This window comes from Staurois parvus, unplaced genomic scaffold (genome assembly GCF_062004578.1).
Source record: "Staurois parvus isolate SC_StPar_1 unplaced genomic scaffold, SC_StPar_1.0 ptg000903l, whole genome shotgun sequence".
Taxonomy (NCBI): Eukaryota; Metazoa; Chordata; class Amphibia; order Anura; family Ranidae; genus Staurois; species Staurois parvus.
In genome coordinates this window covers 239,066-257,647 of record NW_028318699.1, presented here as the reverse complement: position 1 = coordinate 257,647, position 18,582 = coordinate 239,066, and the positions used below count along the sequence as shown (strand labels likewise).

General features: G+C 48.1%; 1 protein-coding gene across 1 annotated transcript in view; it reads right to left on the bottom strand.

The window, feature by feature from the left end:
- Positions 1-8,350, bottom strand: part of LOC149442178 (uncharacterized) — a 68,514-nt gene extending 60,164 nt beyond the window's left edge. The window contains exon 1 of the mRNA XM_089656409.1: positions 8,212-8,350. The gene's annotated coding sequence lies outside the window, so the exon portion shown is untranslated. The remainder of the gene's footprint in view (positions 1-8,211) is intronic.
- Between the last annotated feature and the right edge of the window lie 10,232 nt (positions 8,351-18,582).

Sequence of the window (18,582 nt, the reverse complement as noted above, 5' to 3'; positions counted from 1 at the left end):
TGCCAACATAAGGTTCAATAGGTTTAGTCTGCCAGTAGGAGTTGTGCAGCTACAGCATTATGTGATCATAAAACAATATCTGTAGAACTTTGTCAAAAGACCCATATACAGTCAGCTTTACAATTATTAGAAAGAAAATAGTCCACAAATATGTCATACTCACCAGAATATGGTCACAATCTGCCTTGAAAACCCCTCAGTCAAGTGACACAATTACATTATTACATTACATTGAGTTTATATAGTGCCAAAGGGTTTGCTCAGCGCTGTACAATAGAGGGGGGGACAATACATGAAACATGACTATTGCACCAGAGATAGGCTCGTCCACTTCCCCATTACCACCATTACCGTTCCGCACCAACCCCCTTCCCCTTAACCAATTATACTAACAAAAGACATAACACCAATTTTGGAGTAAATGGCCAACATGGCCTTTTATTAACAACTCAAGTTACAATACACCAACCATTCCTTATAACAGAAACCCACATAATTGTTGTTGGTCTTCGAAGGCACCCCAAAACGATCCGAAATGCACCTGCGGACAACCATATACACTAGGCCTCCAGCCGCAACCAACCAGCTCGGAGACAACCATACCGTCCGCAGTGCAGCACCACCACCTTCCAGTTAAACCTTGGTTAACTGGGAATGTCCCCGGGCATCCCATACCACGGATGGGTCCCACACCATTGTTGTTTACCTTCCAAATAAGAACCGCCTCCAAAGACCAACAACCGCCACAGCACGCTGGGTAAGCCCTTACCCATGCGTGCCACGCCACAAATGAACAGCCCGCTGCATGCCATCCTGCAGATCCAGGGACCATAAATCCGTCCCAACCGCATTCAAATGTACCCCATCGCACCTGAGATACCGCCAAGTATCCACCTCCAACTCCAAGCGCCAGACCACTAACCCCCCATGGTGACTAAAGAAACGCCCCACCTCTCTGTTAGCCTTAATCCGAGCCTTGTTGAGCCTCTCTACCGACCGCGCCCAACGCCAAGAGGCACGGGCGACAATGTCGGACCACACCACCACCATCCCCGGATAAGCCCGCCGCAACTGAAGAAAGTCCAGCTTGACATCTCGCACCAGCTCCCGCTCAGCGTGCCTGAAAAAAAACACCCATGCCCCACTGGACGACGGGACAAAAATTCCCGAACCGCCCGCACTGGGCACACCAGCGAAGCCGGAAGAACGAAAAAACGCACCCGACCACCACGTCCCAATTGGTCCGTCTTAGACCGACGTACCAGCACCTCCACCCATTCAACGAAGCACCTGACTTCATCCACCAATAACCCCCCAAGAACCGATTTGGACGGGCTAACGAGCTCCCCAATACGCAACGCCCCAAAAAAGGCTACCGCAAAAGCCGCCCGAAATAAGCACACCTCAAAGTCCGAAGAACACACAGACCACCAATGCACAAACAAAGACCCCAACAACTCAAAAGACACCGGACGATGAGAATCCTTACATCGATGAGCGCTCCGGTAACCCCGGAGAGCCTGCCGAACCCAAAAAATCTTCAGTGAAATCCTGACACCCTTGCAACTTAAAGAAGAATGCCAAACCCGCCAGTCGGCGATCCACCGCAGCAGCCGACACCCCCCGCTCAAAATTCCACGCCACAAAGTACAATACCGCCAAAAACACCTCCGGCCCCCAGGGATCAATCTCAACCCGCTGTAGCAGATCCAGCCACTCCCACCAGACCCTAGAGTATGCAGACCAAGTCGCCTCACTCACCGAACGCCGGATCCAGCCCGCAAGGACTCCAAGGCAATCTCCCACAGCCCGTCAGGACAAGGAACCCCGTGTTGCTCCACCGCCGGCGCCACCTCTCGGAATTTGTCCCACTGAAAGCGAGACAAAGCGTCAGCCACGGTGTTATCAACCCCAGGGAGACGCACCGCATGGAGAAAAACATTCAGACGCAGACAACGCAACACTAAATGGCGAAGCAAGGCCACCACCGGTCGTGAAGAAGCTGAGACCCGATTGATGACCTGAACCACCCCCAAATTGTCACAGTGACAACGCACGTTTAGATTTCGAAAATCCTCTCCCCAAACCTCAACCGCCAACACCGGAAAAAGTTCCAACAACACCAAGTTGCGAAGAAAACCCGCCTCCCGCCAGGAAGCTGGCCACGAGGCCGTACTCCATCAACCCTGGAAAAAGCCCCATAGCCCGCCGCCGCGTCCCTGAACCATTCCAAGTCAAAATTGCTAACAGGGCCAGACATCCAGAGAGCCCGCCCATTAAACGAATCCAAAAAGGTGTGCCACAAATGCAAGTCCTCCCGATGATCCCGAGTCAACCGAATAAAATGTAAAGGGGAGGTAATCCCTGCCGTCGCCGCCGCCAACCGGCGGCAGAACACCCGACCCATGGGCAGAATCCGACAAGCGAAGTGAAGTTTTGCCCAACAACGACTGTAAGGCCCGCAGCTGAATTTTTCGCTTGCCCCAGCACCCCACGTAGTTCCCCTGGTAGAGCCACCAGCTTAACCTCAGGCAAGCGGCACTCCATCGTGCCGGAATCCAAAACAATGCCCAAGAAAGTCATCTCCATAGCCGGGCCCACAGTCTTATCCACCGCCAGAGGAACCCCGAAACGTTCAGCAAAGTGTTGCAAAGTGGCCAGCAAAACTGCACATACTCCGGAATCTGGCGGACCCACGCAAAGAAAATCATCCAAATATTGGATGACCGAATTCACCCCTGAGATATCCTGCACCACCCACTCCACGAATGAACTGAACCTCTCGAACAAAGCGCAAGATATAGAACACCCCATAGGAAGGCACTTATCAACGTAAAAATAGCCCTGCCAATGACAACCCAAAAAACGAAAACTGTCCGGATGGACTGGCAACAGCCGAAAAGCCGACTCAACGTCCGATTTCGCCATGAGCGCACCGCGCCCATACCGACGGACCCAGAAAACAGCCACATCAAAAGACGTGTAAGACACCGAACATGACTCCGAATCAATAGCATCATTCACCGACCCCCCCTTAGGGAAGGACAGGTGGTGAATTAACCTAAACGCATTCGGCTCCTTCTTGGGCACAACCCCCAAGGGAGAAACAACCAAATCCGAAAACAGAGCGCAAGCAAACGGACCCCCCCATGCGTCCCAACCCCACTTCCTTACGCAACTTAGCCGAAACCCCCTCCTCATGCCGCAAGGCCGACCGCAAATTCCGAGCTAAGGGAGGAATCAAAGTCAAAGTACACGGGATGCGAAAACCCTCCGAAAAACCCGCCGTCAGCAACACTGCAGCTGCGCGATCAGGATACCTCTTTAAGAAAAGCCCCATCCTTTCCACTCGCACCGGAGTCGTCCCTCTTACCAGCATGCTCTCCGGAAAGGCCTCGACCCTGCTGGAAACAGCGCGACAAGGGATGGGAGCCCCCACACCCGGAACATTTGTGCCTAAAACGGCAAGACCCACCAAATCAACACGTCCCCTCTTGGAACTGCCAGAAGAACCCCTGACGCCTGGAGGCCGATTGTCCCGGGAAGAACGAACCGCCGGCCCCGCTCTGAAAAAACAAACCAGGGGCCCTCGCCGGTGTCATGAGTCGCATCCAGAGGCCAACGTCCTTATGATCCCAACGCAACGACTGGCGAACCGCCCTCCGCTGCCTAAACTGCTCAACGTACCGAAGCCACGCAGTACCCCCAGAAACCCCGTGAGCCTCACCAATGGCATCAAGGTAACAGAACAGTGCCAAGCAATGTTCAGGAGCCTCCTCCCTAATCACTAGCCATGATCGCGAACGCCTGCAACCAATTTGCAAAGGTACGCGGGATAAAACGAAAACGCCGCTGCTCCGCTTCCACCTGCCTACTCTCGTCAACCCGGGACCCTTCAAAAGGAAAACGCTCCAAAGGCAAGAGTGAGAATATATCAACGTACTCCCCACTCCAAAGCTACTCCCGTACCTCCGACTGTAAATGCGCACCCAAAGGGCCCTCAAAACACACGTACACTTCGCCCCTGGTCAATTCCGCCAAGCCGACAGGCCCGGACACCCTCGAATCTGCACCCAACACCGCGGAGGGGGCCGCAGAACCCCGATCACCTGTCGTGGCCGGAACAACCCCTAGCCCAGACCCCGGAGGAGAAGAGACCCCCGGATGCCGCACGTCCCCGCTGTCCTGTACAAGAACCCCGAAACCTTCCCCACCATCCGGCGGGAGCCACGCAGAAGCAGGCCCAGGCGCCCCACTCAAGACGCCGCAACAGGTCCCGCAAACCGGAAATCACATCACCGAGACCCCCACCCATACCCGACGGGGGAACGCCGACAGTGCACGCCGCAGAGGCCGCGCCCACCGTAGCGGCCCTACCACCCCCCAGCAGGTCCCGTAACGCAGAAGAAAAAGAGATAGACCCCAGAACAGGTAACTCACCAGGCTGCCCAGGAGATGCCCCTTCAGCCGCGTGCTCACGATCCACCGTTGTAGAGCGGCCAGCCGTCGCCCCCGCATCGGGTTCCGACAGCTCGCCCTCCGACCTCTCGTCCTCCGCACGCTGTTCAGATGGCCTCCCGGTCCCAGGAGCCACGGGTCCTGCTGGTCTGTGCCGCTCACGACTCCGCCTCCCGGCACCAGACACGCTCACCGCCGTCCCTGGGCTCCGACCTGCAGCACTGCCAGCTGCCCTCCGCCCAGCTCCAGTCTTCCGCTGATGCTGCTGTGGAGCAAGAGCACCAGACCGTCCAGGGGGCCCGCCGGCCGCAGCAGTAGACAGCCCAGCAGCCGCAGAACTCCCTGCTGCACTCCGTCCAGTGCCGATCCCACGCTGCTGCCTCACTGGAGCCGGAGCCCCAGACTTCTCAGGGGGCCCGCCGGCCGCAACAGGAGACAGCCCGGCAGCCGCAGCTGTGCGCCTCCCACGCAGGGCTCCCTCCCTGACCGGCACCTTGTCAGTGGAGGAGCCGCAGATTCTGCTTCTGCCTCCATGCCGTGTGGGCGGGGGGGAGGGGCTTCCCCCGCACGAGGCCCCGCCCACTGAGCTCCGCCGATGGCGGGGATTCCTCCCGGCTTCCCCGCTAGCAGAGGCAAGGGAGCGCCCTGCAAGCGGAGCCGGAGGGGCCCGAGCGGGGCTCCCATGGTGGTGCTGAGCTCTGGGAGGGGGGGGGGGGAGCCCGGGCTAAAGCGTTCCGGAGGCCTAGACCTCCGAGCACGTGGGCCCTCCCGCCCCCCTGCTGCAGGAGATGAGCCCGGATCCTGCAAGAGATCCGAGACACGGCTCTGCAGCCAGTCCATCCCCCTGTCCTCTGCTGCCTCCTGCATCTGAGCCAAAAGGCTGTCCATGGCAGGGCTAAAGGTGGCCTGAAGCAAGGTGTGCTAAACAGACACCAAGCTCACACTCTTGCCGTCCAGCTAACTGACTCCCCCTCACAGAACCTCCCATCCTAAGGTGCAGCAAAACCTCACCTACACCAACCTCTACCAATCAGCTACCCCCCACTAACAATAACAAAATCCTCCTGGAGCTACCTTAACCCTTTCTGCTCTTCCTTCCCCCACTCTGGGCCTAGTCATGTATGCCCTGCGCTATTTCTTCTTTCTTTCGCTACGGGCATTTCTGTACAGCAACTACAAACAGCACACGAGGGGTAAGAGGGCCCTACTCTTTCGAGCTTACAATCTAGGAGGGAGGGCGTAGTGGTACAGGAGGAAGTGGCTGTGGGGGATGGAGTGGTAGGAGGAATGAAGGAGAACGGCAGTTAGGTGAGGGTGGGGTAGGCTTCCCTGAAGAGGTGGGTTTTCAGGGAACGCCTGAAGGTGAGGAGGGAAGGTGACAGTCTGATGGATTAGGGTAGTGAGTTCCAGAGGATGGGGGAGGACCTGGAGAAGTCTTGCAAATGTGCGTGGGAGGAGGAGACCAGGGGGCAAGATAGAAGGAGGTCCTGGTGAGTTTATAGCAGGCTGGGTGTGGCTGTGGATCTGTTCGTGTCACATAGCAGGTTTTGTATTAAATTTGCACATCTGGTTGTTGGCATTTTTTTTGGTAATCATTCTAAGTTAGTATGAGTGACAGATATGTTTTCACTCTGTGTGGAAGCCTGAAGACTGGAATTTAAGTGATATCCTTATTTAGCCAAGATGAATTAGTAAAGATGTACATTTTTGGTTAACACCGATCCTTTCTTCAGGCTTTTTACATTTACCATGCCATTTATCATTTTTCCCCCCAAATTTACCATTTTTGTTAGGCTTTATACATGACATGTATAAAAAGGTTACCAGATTTTTAAAAATAATCCGGGGACACCCAGCTGAACGCAACCCCATTTGTAGCCACACCCACAAAACAAGCCCCAAAATCTACAGATTGTGCGTGTGGAAAAATTTCAATAACAGGGGAGATAGGACTTAAAGGGGTATGATTAAATTAAAACTGAACCTATGCTACTATAGGTCAAGAGAGTTTGAGGTCCAGATAAAGTAACACTTGTGTTGTGTTTGTGCATAGCATGTGTAGCCATAAATGAATTTTGATGTTTTTATAAAATAGAGAGATTGGACAATCCACCGTCACATCAGTTCACTAGTTCTCTGACACACATCAGCCCTTAAAGAAATGGTCATATACCCAGGCTTTTTTTTTATTTTTGTCATTCAAACACAATTGTAAGTCTTATAATGATTCTAAACTTTCGCCTTTTTCTTAATAACAAACATGTTATACTTACCTGCTCTGTGCAGTGGTTATGCACAGAGCAGCCTTGATCCTGCTCTTCTTGGGTCCTTTGCTGGCACTCCTTGCTCCCCCCCCCCCGCCCGCTGCTTGCTGTGGGGGCATTAGCATAGGCTCGCTCCTTAGCCTGCTCTGTGTGTCCATAAAGACACACAGAGCGTGGCTTGGCCTCGTCCCCTGCTCCCTGCACATGGCTGTGATTGATATCAGTGGGATCCAATGGCTCCTGCTGATGTCTCAAAGTCAGTGAGGAGTGAGAGAGCCGATCGAGCCTTTGCTGTCATGTAAAGTGTTGGATTGAGATTGGGCTCAGGTTAAAGATGAGGGGGGCTGGGGGGAATGACACACGGAGCAGCGCCTTCTTGGTGCCCCCACAGCAAGCTGTTTGCTATGGGGGCACCAAACAGGAAGGAGGAGCAAGGAGCACCGGCGGGGGGCCTGAGAAGAAAAGGACCAGGGCTGCTCTGTGCAAAACCACTGCATACAGTAGGTACTGTAAGTATAACATGTTTGTTATTGAAAAAAAAAAACTGAACCTTTAGTATTGCTTTAAGTCTCTGATTTATGTTTCTCATTGTCTCTCTCTGCTGGTGGCGTACCGAGGCAGGTGCGGGGGGTGCAGTCCGCACCGGGTGACACCGACTGCACGGGGTGATACCGGACCCGCTCCACAAAAAGGTAAGTTGTAAAGCAAGCCGACGATCCCCGCAGGATGGATCGGATCCATCCTGCGTGGATTGTCGGCTTTCTTTACAACTTACCTTTTCTTGGAGCAGGTCCGGTGTCACCCCGTATAGGTTGCATGCCAACGATCCTCGGGGTGACACCGGACCTGCTCCAAGAAAAAGTAAGTTGTAAAGAAAGCCGACGTTCCCCGCAGGATGGATCGGATCTGCGGATTGAGCATAATGGATCAGAGTCCGATCCATTATGCTCAACCCGCAGATCCGATTCATTCTGCGGGGATCGTCGGAGGGGGTGTCACCAAGTGTTACCGCATCGGGTGACACCTACCCTAGGGACGCCTCAGCTCTCTGCTATTTGGTTAGGAAAACATACCTGGAGACAACAGGAGCAAGAAAAGGCACAAGAGTCTCATAGACATCTTCATTTTAACACCACTTCTCAGGAAAAAAAATAGCGCGAACACCTACAATATGGTATAGCATTATAAAATGATAGATGCTCACTGTACAGTATTTTTAAAAAAAATTGCATTTGTACATGTCCCCCATGGAAGTGCCCAGATCTCCTTGCCCTTTTTCGACATTTCCTTTTCTTTTAGCCTTGAAAGTGGACAGAATTTATTATCCAGATTTGCCTACTATAGACTATGATTTGGAATTATTAGACTTCATTCAGGGTTCGATGAACCCACTGCAAATCAAACCCGAGCACATTATCTCATCCATACCCAGCTGACGGAACATATTTAACTCTGTATATGAGACAATAGTAAATATAGCAGTACTTACCGCTACTTGTAATCTGCTGAGATCTTCACTTCAAATATTTGATTTCAGTATAAACCGCACTGTACTGTTTTTAGAGATCTGCTGACTTGCAGACTATCCTGTGTGTGCTATCCTGTCAGATGATATAATGAAACATCACAATTTACATTTACATTCCAGTAATACTATTGTCAGAAGAAAATGAATAGTTCTGTTTGGGGGAATATCCTGTGAAAGGACTGCAGCTGTAGATGTAAATTATCATGTAGGTCACATCCTGAGATCACATTATACATGGCTCAAACAAATTAAAGGAACACTTTGAAAACACATCAGATATCAACAGGGAAAAATCTCATGCTGGATATCTATACTGATATGGACGGGTAATGTGTGAGGAGCGCAAGGATGCCCCATCGTTTGATGGAAATGAAAATGATCAACCTACAGAGGACTGAAATCAAAGACACCCCGAAAATCAAAGTGAAAAAATGATGCATCAGGCGAGTCCATTTTGCTGATATGTCATTGCAGCAACTCAAAATGGTACTCAGTAGTTTGTATGGCCCCCACATACTTGTATGTATGCCTGACAACGTCGGGGCATGGTCCTAATGAGACGACGGATGGTGCCCTGGGGTATTTTCTCCAAGATCTGGACCAGGGCATCACTGAGCTCCTGGACTGTCTGAGGTGCAACCTGGTGGCGTCGGATGGACCAAAACATGATATCCCAGAGGTGCTCTATTGGATTTAGGTCAGGCGAGTGTGGGGGCCATTCAATGATATAATTTTCTTCATCTTGCAGGAACTGCCTGCATACTCTCGCCACATGAGGCCAGGCATTGTCGCGCACCAGGAGGAACCCAGGACCCACTGCACCAGCGTAGGGTCTGACAATGGTTCAAGGATTTCATCGCAATACCTAATGGCAGTCAGGGTGCCATTGTCTAGCCTGTAGAGGTCTGTGCATCCCTCCATGGATATGCCTCTCCAGACCATCACTCACTGACCAAAACGGTCATGCTGAATGATGTTACTTTTTTTGAGCAGTGTACAAAGATGAGTTAGTTTTCAGAATCACAGAGTCCAAAGTAAAGGCTGAAGCAAATGGTCCACCTGAGTAGCCACTACATGCTGTCCTTCATTGTGAAGAGAATTATTGTGCAAAGTAGTGCAGCACTGGAATTATTATGGAGGAAATCTGTATTGTAAAGTCAAGGGAAGTAGACTTTTTTGCCTATTGGTGTAAGAGAACACAGCTTCATTCATACCGTTTCTTACTAGTTTTGAATAGAGTGGAGAAAAGTTGGAACCTTTGTCAGGTTTTTACTGATTAGAGTAATAGATGGATGGTGCTGGAACCGAAAGATGATTATGAGGGACACTTTGTTACTCAAATTTCTGTTGCACTGATGTTGTCCGTGTGGGGCATCATAATGAAGGTGATGAGTGGGCAGTCTAAGGCAAGGTTTTATTCCAAACATCAACTGGGTATAAGAACCGACATCTTTCCAGGGCCAAGTGTCATGAACATAATTGGTTAATGATGTCATCCGGGATCCCTGGCCGGTTTGTTGACATTTAGCTGCTGGCAGGGAAGCTGTCACTATTGGCAGGAGAGAATCACTGTGGCACCACTCGCCATGATTGCATCCACGGGGCATTATTCATCATGACTGACAATTAACCTCCCTGGCGGTATGATTCTTTCCGATTTTTTGTGCTGAAAGCGGTACCATTATTTTGCATGGAAATATGTATTTTTTTATTGTAGGCTGTAATTTTTAGGAATAACTCACTGAAATCTGTCCGAACAAGAGTCTAGTAAACATCCCGGGTATGATAAAGTTTGAAAAACGAAATCATAAATTATAATTTAATAAATAATCATAAAAAATAATAATATAAAAAAAAATAATTTAATTCAATAATATAATCAAACCAAAAACACTGAAATTTGAAATACAGAGGCAAATTCGCACATCGCTGAGCAAAGTCGCAAAATCGTTTTCAGTGTCTGATGACGAATTTCCCCACGAATCATTATCACTCAATTCTGCAAGTGGTTCTGATTTACTATCGCTGTTCTCTAGCCGGTCTAAAACCGCTTTTGACGTAAAGGGACGCTTTTTGGACGCCATGGACTTTTCTAAGTTTCCAGGCAGAAAGAACATTCAAAATGCAGGCAGGGCACAGGACAAAGCAGTAGGGACAAAATATATGTGAAATGCATTGAAACAGCAATGACAGCAAAAATGACATTTTTAAAAAATTTCAAATTTCCCGCCGGTTCCGCCGCCCGTACGACCCGACGTCACAGGGACCGGAACACAGAAGCCGGATGCCGGCATCGGCCGGAGGAGATGGCCGGGGACGCTGCAGGGGACACATCGCGGGAGCGAAGGACAAGGTAAGTGCTGCAGGGACACCCAACGCCGCATGGTAAGCCCAAGTGTAGCTCGGGGTTACTGCTTTTGGTATAGAAATTTTCCCCCAGCTACACTCGGGAAAACCGCTAAGGAGGTTAATCTACATCTGTGGACAATGTGACTGATGTCAGATTTACATTGTGGAACAGTTTTTTTTTTCTTTTAAAGGATTTTTTGAAGGTATGTGTGCATTTATTTTTTGTGATTAAGTAACCGGGGTACTATCTACCTTTTACTCATTCATATAGAGCAGGGGAGCCCAACCACTGGCCTGCAGGCCACATGTGAACCATGGAGTCCTCTGATGTGGCCCACAACTTCCTGCTCTGGAATGGTGGGTCTGCAAGCCCAGATCATAGGTTCTGAGCCTCAGTGTTCTGAATGGAACTGGCGATAGAGGCAGCACGGCTGCGGAAGGAGCAGCGCCACATAAGCCAATATCACCTGATATCAATTACACTCCGCCTGGGACAGCAACAGCTGGTAATACCTGTAGCAAGGGAAATTTCTGAATGGAAGAGTATTATTAAAGGTCAATTTATATTCTAAAATCACAGTGTATGTAGGGCACATCTCTTCTGCAATGTTTACTAGGCTGCTTTCAAACTGCACCTATGGGTTACCTGCACTGAGCCACAGACTTCTGTTAATATCTGAGGGTTTGGAAGCACACCCCAACTTCTGAATGCAGGAGTTTTGGTGCGCTTTCAGAAAGTGCACCACACCTGCAGGATATAATAGAAGACTATGGCAAAGTGCAGCTAACCAGCAGGAAAGTCACGGGTGCACTGCATCCACGGTGCGGGTAAACCGCAGCACATCACTGTGAAAGCAGCCTTAGGCCCCTTTACCAAGATCAGTCTGATTTGGTCCACTTGTCCATTTTTCAGGCGGATCCAATCGGACCCTTCATTCACCTCTATGGAGCGGCAGATGTAAACAGACTTGAGTCCACTTACACCCGCATGTTGAGGTACCCTCCGCATGTTGAGGATATATGGCCTGGTATAGTCCAGTAAGACGGGTGTACACTTGCTTCCTCCTCTCTTTCCTAATCTACAACGGGTACCGCCCAAAATCCATAACAGACTCAAAGGATCTAATATGGATTCTTAGGAGGATTTTTTGTTGGTTTTTTTTTTCCATGGGGTTCTCCCTCAAAATCCATATCAGGCCCTTATCAAGTAAAAGGGTCTGGATTTTGAGGGGGGGCATGACATTTTTCTTTTTATTATTCTTTGTCTTTTGTGTGGGGTCCTCCTTAAAATCCAAACCAGACCCTTATTCTGGGTAAGAGTCTGGTATAAATGTTGAGGAGAACAGCCATTTTGTTTTAATTTAGTGTTTTCTTTTTAACCCCTTCCAGTCCAGACACTTTTACCCCCTTCCTATCCAGGGCAATTTTTAGCTTTCAGCACTATCACACTTTGAATGACAATTGCGCAGTCATGCAACACTGTACCCATATGAATTTTTTACCATTTTTTTGAGACAGATAAAACTTTATTTTGGTGGTCTTTATTCACCGCTGGGATTTTAATTTTTTTTTGCTATGTAAATGAAAATGTCCAAAAAGTTTGAAAAAAAGTGTATTTCTTATAAAATTGTGCAAATAAATAATATTTCATCATAAATCTTGGCCAAAATGTATTCCGTTATCTTTTTAGTAAAAAAAAAAAAAATTAGCCACATTAGTTTATAACCAAAAATTATAATTTTTAAACATTTTTTTTTACATTTTTTTTTTTTACATACTGTCACCCTAGCAGTACAGTGTCACCATGGTGACACTGTACTACTTTTGGGGGGTGATGAAGATTTTTTTTTTTTTACACTATTTGCTTTTACACCTATATAGGATGTAAAAGCAATCATTTCTCTTTCTCTCTGTGTGCATTCTTGCAACCATTGAGAACTACTGAGTGAGCTGTGATTGGTCACAGCTTGTCACATGGTACAAGGCTGCTGTGAATAGCCTTGTACCATGTGGCCTCTGTGATCATTCACAGATTTCACACGTAGTAAGCAATGATGACATCTTGCTTACTACTTTGCATGTGATCACTGATTGGCCAATCAGTGATCACATGATCGGGACCTCATACAGAGGTCCCGTCCGACGATCAGTGTTTCACTGTGTCCGGAGGACACAGTGGGCACCGGATCGTGGTGCTGCGCGCTCCCGGGGAGCACGCACAAGCAGGGTGCAGGGAGGCCGTTTATAAACAGCCACCCGACCCTGCAGTGCCACCCTCCGGCCGTATATATACAACGGCCGGTTGGGAATTAGTTAAAGAAATGTCTAAATGTCACTTTTGCTAGAGATGTGCTAATTTTTAAGTAGGTTTAGAGCACCTCTCCAGCATGTTATTTAAAGGAATTGTGTATTTTTCTTTTTGCCCTTTATGCCTTTTAAGAAGACCTTTTTTAAAAACTATATTTACATTGGTAAAAGCACTCCCATGACACTGCCCAGTTACCCATGCCATGTTACCAGTGGTGTATTTTGGTTTTGTGCTGCCCTAGGCAAAACTAAAACCGGGCACCCTCCCTATCTAAATTCATCCCACCCCTTCCTGTTTAAGATCCACCCCTTCATCTGTAAACTTCACCCTTCCTATTTAGGCTCCACCTCTTATTTTATTCCATTATCGGTGTAATTTGGAGGAATAGTGCCCCATCACTGGTGTCAGTGGCAGGAATAGTGCCCCATCACTGGTGTCAGTGGGAGGAATAGTGCCCCATCACTGATGTCAGTGGGAGGAATAGTGTCCCATCATTGGTGTCAGTGGGAGGAATAGTAACCCATCACTGGTGTCAGTGGGAGGAATAGTGCCCCATCACTGGTGTCAGTGGGAGGAATAGTGCCCCATCACTGGTGTCAGTGGGAGGAATAGTGCCCCATCACTGGTGTCAGTGGGAGGAATAGTGCCCCATCATTGGTGTTAGTGGGAGGAATAGTAACCCATCACTGGTGTCAGTGGGAGGAATAGTGCCCCATCATTGGTGTTAGTGGGAGGAATAGTAACCCATCATTGGTGTCAGTGGGAGGAATAGTGCCCCATCATTGGTGTTAGTGGGAGGAATAGTAACCCATCACTGGTGTCAGTGGGAGGAATAGTGTCCCATCATTGGTGTCAGTGGGAGGAATAGTGCCGGACCAGACAACCTCTCTACCCCTCCTCCAGCAGCGCCTCATAGAAGGGATCGAAGTGGGACATGGAGTCGCGGACACAGGTAAGGCACAGCAGCCCCTGTCCTAAGTGTCCTTTCCGTGAGAAAGGGAGGGGGCTGCGGCGCTCCCGCGCCGCCCCCCTGAAAAGTGCCTCCCTAGTCAAATGCCTTGTTTGCCTCATGGCAAATACACCCCTGCATTTTACAACAAAAGCTTGCAAAATGGACTTGTGAAAGGGTAGAAAGAAATTACAAGATTCGGCTCTACCAGACTTCAATGAGGTTAGAGCGCTATGTTGAGATTTCTTTTTTAAAGGGGTAGATTTTTTTTTACTGGTTGGTTGTGACGTCCAGCGAATTGCACTTTGCTTGGTTCGCTAAGTAGAACCCAACACAAAATTTAATGCAAAGCTAATGCCACTGGAACATACAATATATCACTACTTCATGTCATACACAAATCATGGAAAACAACAGTATATAATGCTGGGGATCAGTGAGGTAAACCCTTTTTCCCATTTCAGCATGCCTTCATCTCACAAAGAGTTCAATATCACCTGCACCTGGCCATGCATGGTCACTTTGATAAAGCCATCTTACAGCATTCCACAGCAGTGCCAGGACAAGGTCATCCAGCGCCCAGGGCAAAGATGCCAAACGCCCCCCCCCCTAAAAAAAAAAAAAATGTATGAGCATTATGCGTAAGCAAAAATCCTCCTCCTCCACCCCAAAGCAAAAATTCCCTTTGCAAGCCCCCAAATTCTCCCTAAACAAAAGTTCCCCCTCAAATTTTGACCCCCAAAATAAATTTTACTCTACTGCTGCCCCCCAAATTCTTCCTCCCAGCACAAATCTTCCAACCCCCCCCCCCCCTTCCCCAGCACCATATCTCTTCTCCCACCCTCTCCTAGCACAAATACTCTCATCCCCAGCTTAAGTGTTTATTACTCTGCCCCTCCCGTATTATGTCCCCAGAGCAGTTCTCCTTTCCCTCTTACACACAGACCTCAGATGCAGTGCAGCAAATATCTCAGTTCCTCCCAGGATCCTCCTCATCTTGACACGTCAGAGTTGAGGAGGAGCTTAGGGGAAGCTGATTTAACAGTTTTCACAGGCAGATGGCTCGGATAGATCCAGGAATATGGGATCGCAGCGTGAGGGCCCTGCACTAAACATGCCACTGGCTGTCAGATTGTGACTGTGCGGGGTCTGCTTACCTGCCCTCTACTTACATTCTTTTCTGGGAGCAGGTAGAGGGTGGGTAAACAAACACTGCACAGTGGTGATCTGACAGTCCCAATCCAAGAGAGCTGCAGTGGCAAGGGGAAGAGCTGAAGGGGAGAGAGAGCACAGCCTGCACCTCCTCTCGGCTCTTTCCTCCTCTCCAGATCTCCATGCACCACCCCCCACCTCATGTGATACCACCATGCCCAGAGCAGCCACCTCTCCTGCCCACCCAGGAGGAACAGTACTGTTCAATAAACCAAGAACACTATGCCTTGTGTTCTCCTTCTGCTAGAAGGTATGCTTCAACATTCACTTGGGATGTCTCTACCCCAGACTCATTGGAGGAACCAGAGGGGAGGAATTTCCCCCCGCTTTCCTGTCTAGGTAGAGGGTGTCTAACAGTACAGGAAAAGAAGGGAAATGTAGGCGTTTAAAAGCTGATAAAGATGTTCATGTTTTGCCTGCTGGATCCTCAACTTGAATGAAAAAAAACAGTGGTTTCAGGCTCTTTATTTCAAAATTTTTGACTGGCTTCCAGTTTTAATTAAATTTTAAAAAGGAAATCTGTGCTATTTTATAAATGCATTGTCTGTTAAACAGATGCTGGAAAATTGTATAAGAAATGCAGTCAAGCCAAAACACAGTGTAACAGTTTCTGCTGATTTATCAAAGCGGTTTTGGCAATCTACCACAAATGTCTACACTATGGATCATCTGGTCCTGTTTAAAACATTTTTGCAGCTCTTTAACTTTCTGAGTTAGTGCTGCAAAACAAAAATGATGATTCTGATTACAATTTTAAAAGTGAGGTTAAACCATGAAACATTTTCATCTAAAATCCAAAGTGAATCATTGTTTGCAATGGTTCTTTGGTCATTCTTTGGCCAAGCTAGTCTAGGTTTACCTTTTACAGTACAGTTTAGGACCTTCTTGGCCATGATCTGAAAATGATGCTCCTAAGAAAGGTTGCTTGCAAAGAAAACCTTCAATGTGTTTCATTTCAGAATTAGGAGCACACATCTGCCATTCTCAAACAAATCAGTTCCCATTCATGTGAGCAACTTGACCAGCCAATTCCATTTTTTTTTTTTTACAAAGAAACCTTGGAGCATGGTGATAGATGCAAAGAGATAAGAGCACTCACTACTGTGCTGTCTCCTAACTTAAAGTGGAACTTTAGTCAGAAAATGAAGTCCTGCTAGATCACTTCATTCTGGCCCTTTGTCTCATCCTGCTCCGCACATGCTCAGTTGTTCTCCATTTTCTGGCACTGTGCCGAAAATGTAGAGGCTAATCGACTGACAGCCTCAAGATTTAGTATTGCTCAGGGGCTCTGGGCTTCAGCAAAATGGCAGCCTCTGGAAAGAAGAAACAGGAACTATAATGAAGGCAATTTATAGCACACACTAATTTTGGTAGCATAACTATTAAAGCTCAACAGTACCATGGTAATTCATTGAGAGCTACAAGCTGACATCTGCAAAGGCTCAATGGGGGATCAGTCTTTTCAAAACATGTTACACCCTGAACATGGGTTTAACATGTAGCATGTTACGAAAGGTGAACTTATCCTTTTTCCCTGGCTTCACTCCGGTGCAACTTCTCATGCGATTTGACAGTTCCAAATCACATGACGCACCCCATTGCTGGCAATGGAACCATTCATATCGCCGCAGCTCATGGCGCAGAGATTATGAAAAAGGTTCCTGCCATACTTTTTGCCGATTTCATTGCGACTTGCATGGTCTTCTGTTATATGAAGTCACAAGCTACAATGAAATCGGCAGTGCAAATCTCACTGATGTGCGGCTTTGAAATAACGCTGAAGTAGCTTAATTTCAAAGCTGCACTAGTGTGAACCGGGGCTTAATGCCGAATGTATTTTCCATGCTAAAGAACATTATTTTTATATCTAGTTATGGGCAAAGTTCCGATTTAACCTTTTCTATGCCTCGAATCCTATGGCATGAATTACAGTGGGGTAAAAAAGTATTTAGTCAGCCACCAATTGTGGAAGTTCTCCCACTTAAAAAGATGAGAGAGGCCTGTAATTGGCATCATAGGTAGACCTCAACTATGAGAGACAAAATGAGAAAAAAATCCAGACAATCACATTGGCTGATTTGGAAATAATTTATTTGCAAATTATGGTGGAAAATAAGTATTTGGTCAATATCAAAAGTTCATCTCAATACTTTGTTATATATCCTTTGTTGGCAATGACAGAGGTCAGACGTTTCCTGTAAGTCTTCACAAGGTTGGCACACACTGTTGCTGGTATGTTGGCCCATCCTCCATGCAGATCTCCTCTAGAGAAGTGATGTTTTGGGGCTGTCGCTGGGCATTACGGACTTTCAACTCCCTCCAAAGGTTTTCTATGGAGTTGAGATCTGGAGACTGGCTAGGCCACTCCAGGACCTTGAAATGCTTCTTACGAAGCCGCTCCTTCATTGCCCGGGCGGTATGTTTGGGATCATTGTCATGTTGGAAGACCCAGCCACGTTTCATCTTCAATGCCCTTGCTGATGGAAAGAGGTTTGCACTCAAAATCTCACGGTACATGGCCCCATTCATTCTGTCCTGTACATGGATCAGTCGTCCTGGTCCCTATGCGGAGAAACAGCCCCAAAGCATGATGTTGCCAACCCCATGCTTCACAGTAGGTATGGTGTTCTTTGGATGCAACTCCGCATTCTCTCTCCTCCAAACACGACGAGTTGTGTTTCTACCAAACAGTTCTATTTTGGTTTCATCTGACCATATGACATTCTCCCAATCCTCTTCTGGATCATCCAAATGCTCTCTAGCAAACTTCAGACGGGCCCGGACATGTACTGGCTTAAGCAGGGGGACACGTCTGGTACTGCAGGATCTGAGTCCCTGGCGGCGTAGTGTGTTACTGATGGTAGCCTTTGTTACGTTGGTCCCAGCTCTCTGCAGGTCATTCACTAGGTCCCCCCGTGTGGTCCTGGGATTTTTGCTCACCGTTCTTGTGATCATTTTGACCCAACGGGGTGAGATCTTGCGTGGAGCCCCAGATCGAGGGAGATTATCAATGGTCTTGTATGTCTTCCATTTTCTAATTATTGCTCCCACAGTTGATTTGCCTATTGCAGATTCAGTCTTCCCAGCCTGGTGCAGGTCTACAATTTTGTTTCTGGTGTCCTTCGACAGCTCTTTGGTCTTCACCATAGTGGAGTTTGGAGTGTGACTGTTTGAGGTTGTGGACAGGTGTCTTTTATACTGATAACAAGTTCAAACAGGTGCCATTGATACAGGTAATGAGTGCAGGACAGAGGAGCCTCTTAAAGAAGAAGGTACAGGTCTGTGAGAGCCAGAAATCTTGCAAATAAATTCTTTCCAAATCAGCCAATGTGATTGTCTGGATTTGTTTTCTCATTTTGTCTCTCATAGTTGAGGTCTACCTATGATGCCAATTACAGGCCTCTCTCATCTTTTTAAGTGGGAGAACTTGCACAATTGGTGGCTGACTAAATACTTTTTTGCCCCACTGTAAATATGTATTTTTAAAGCAAAGAATGTATATAAAAAGAGACAT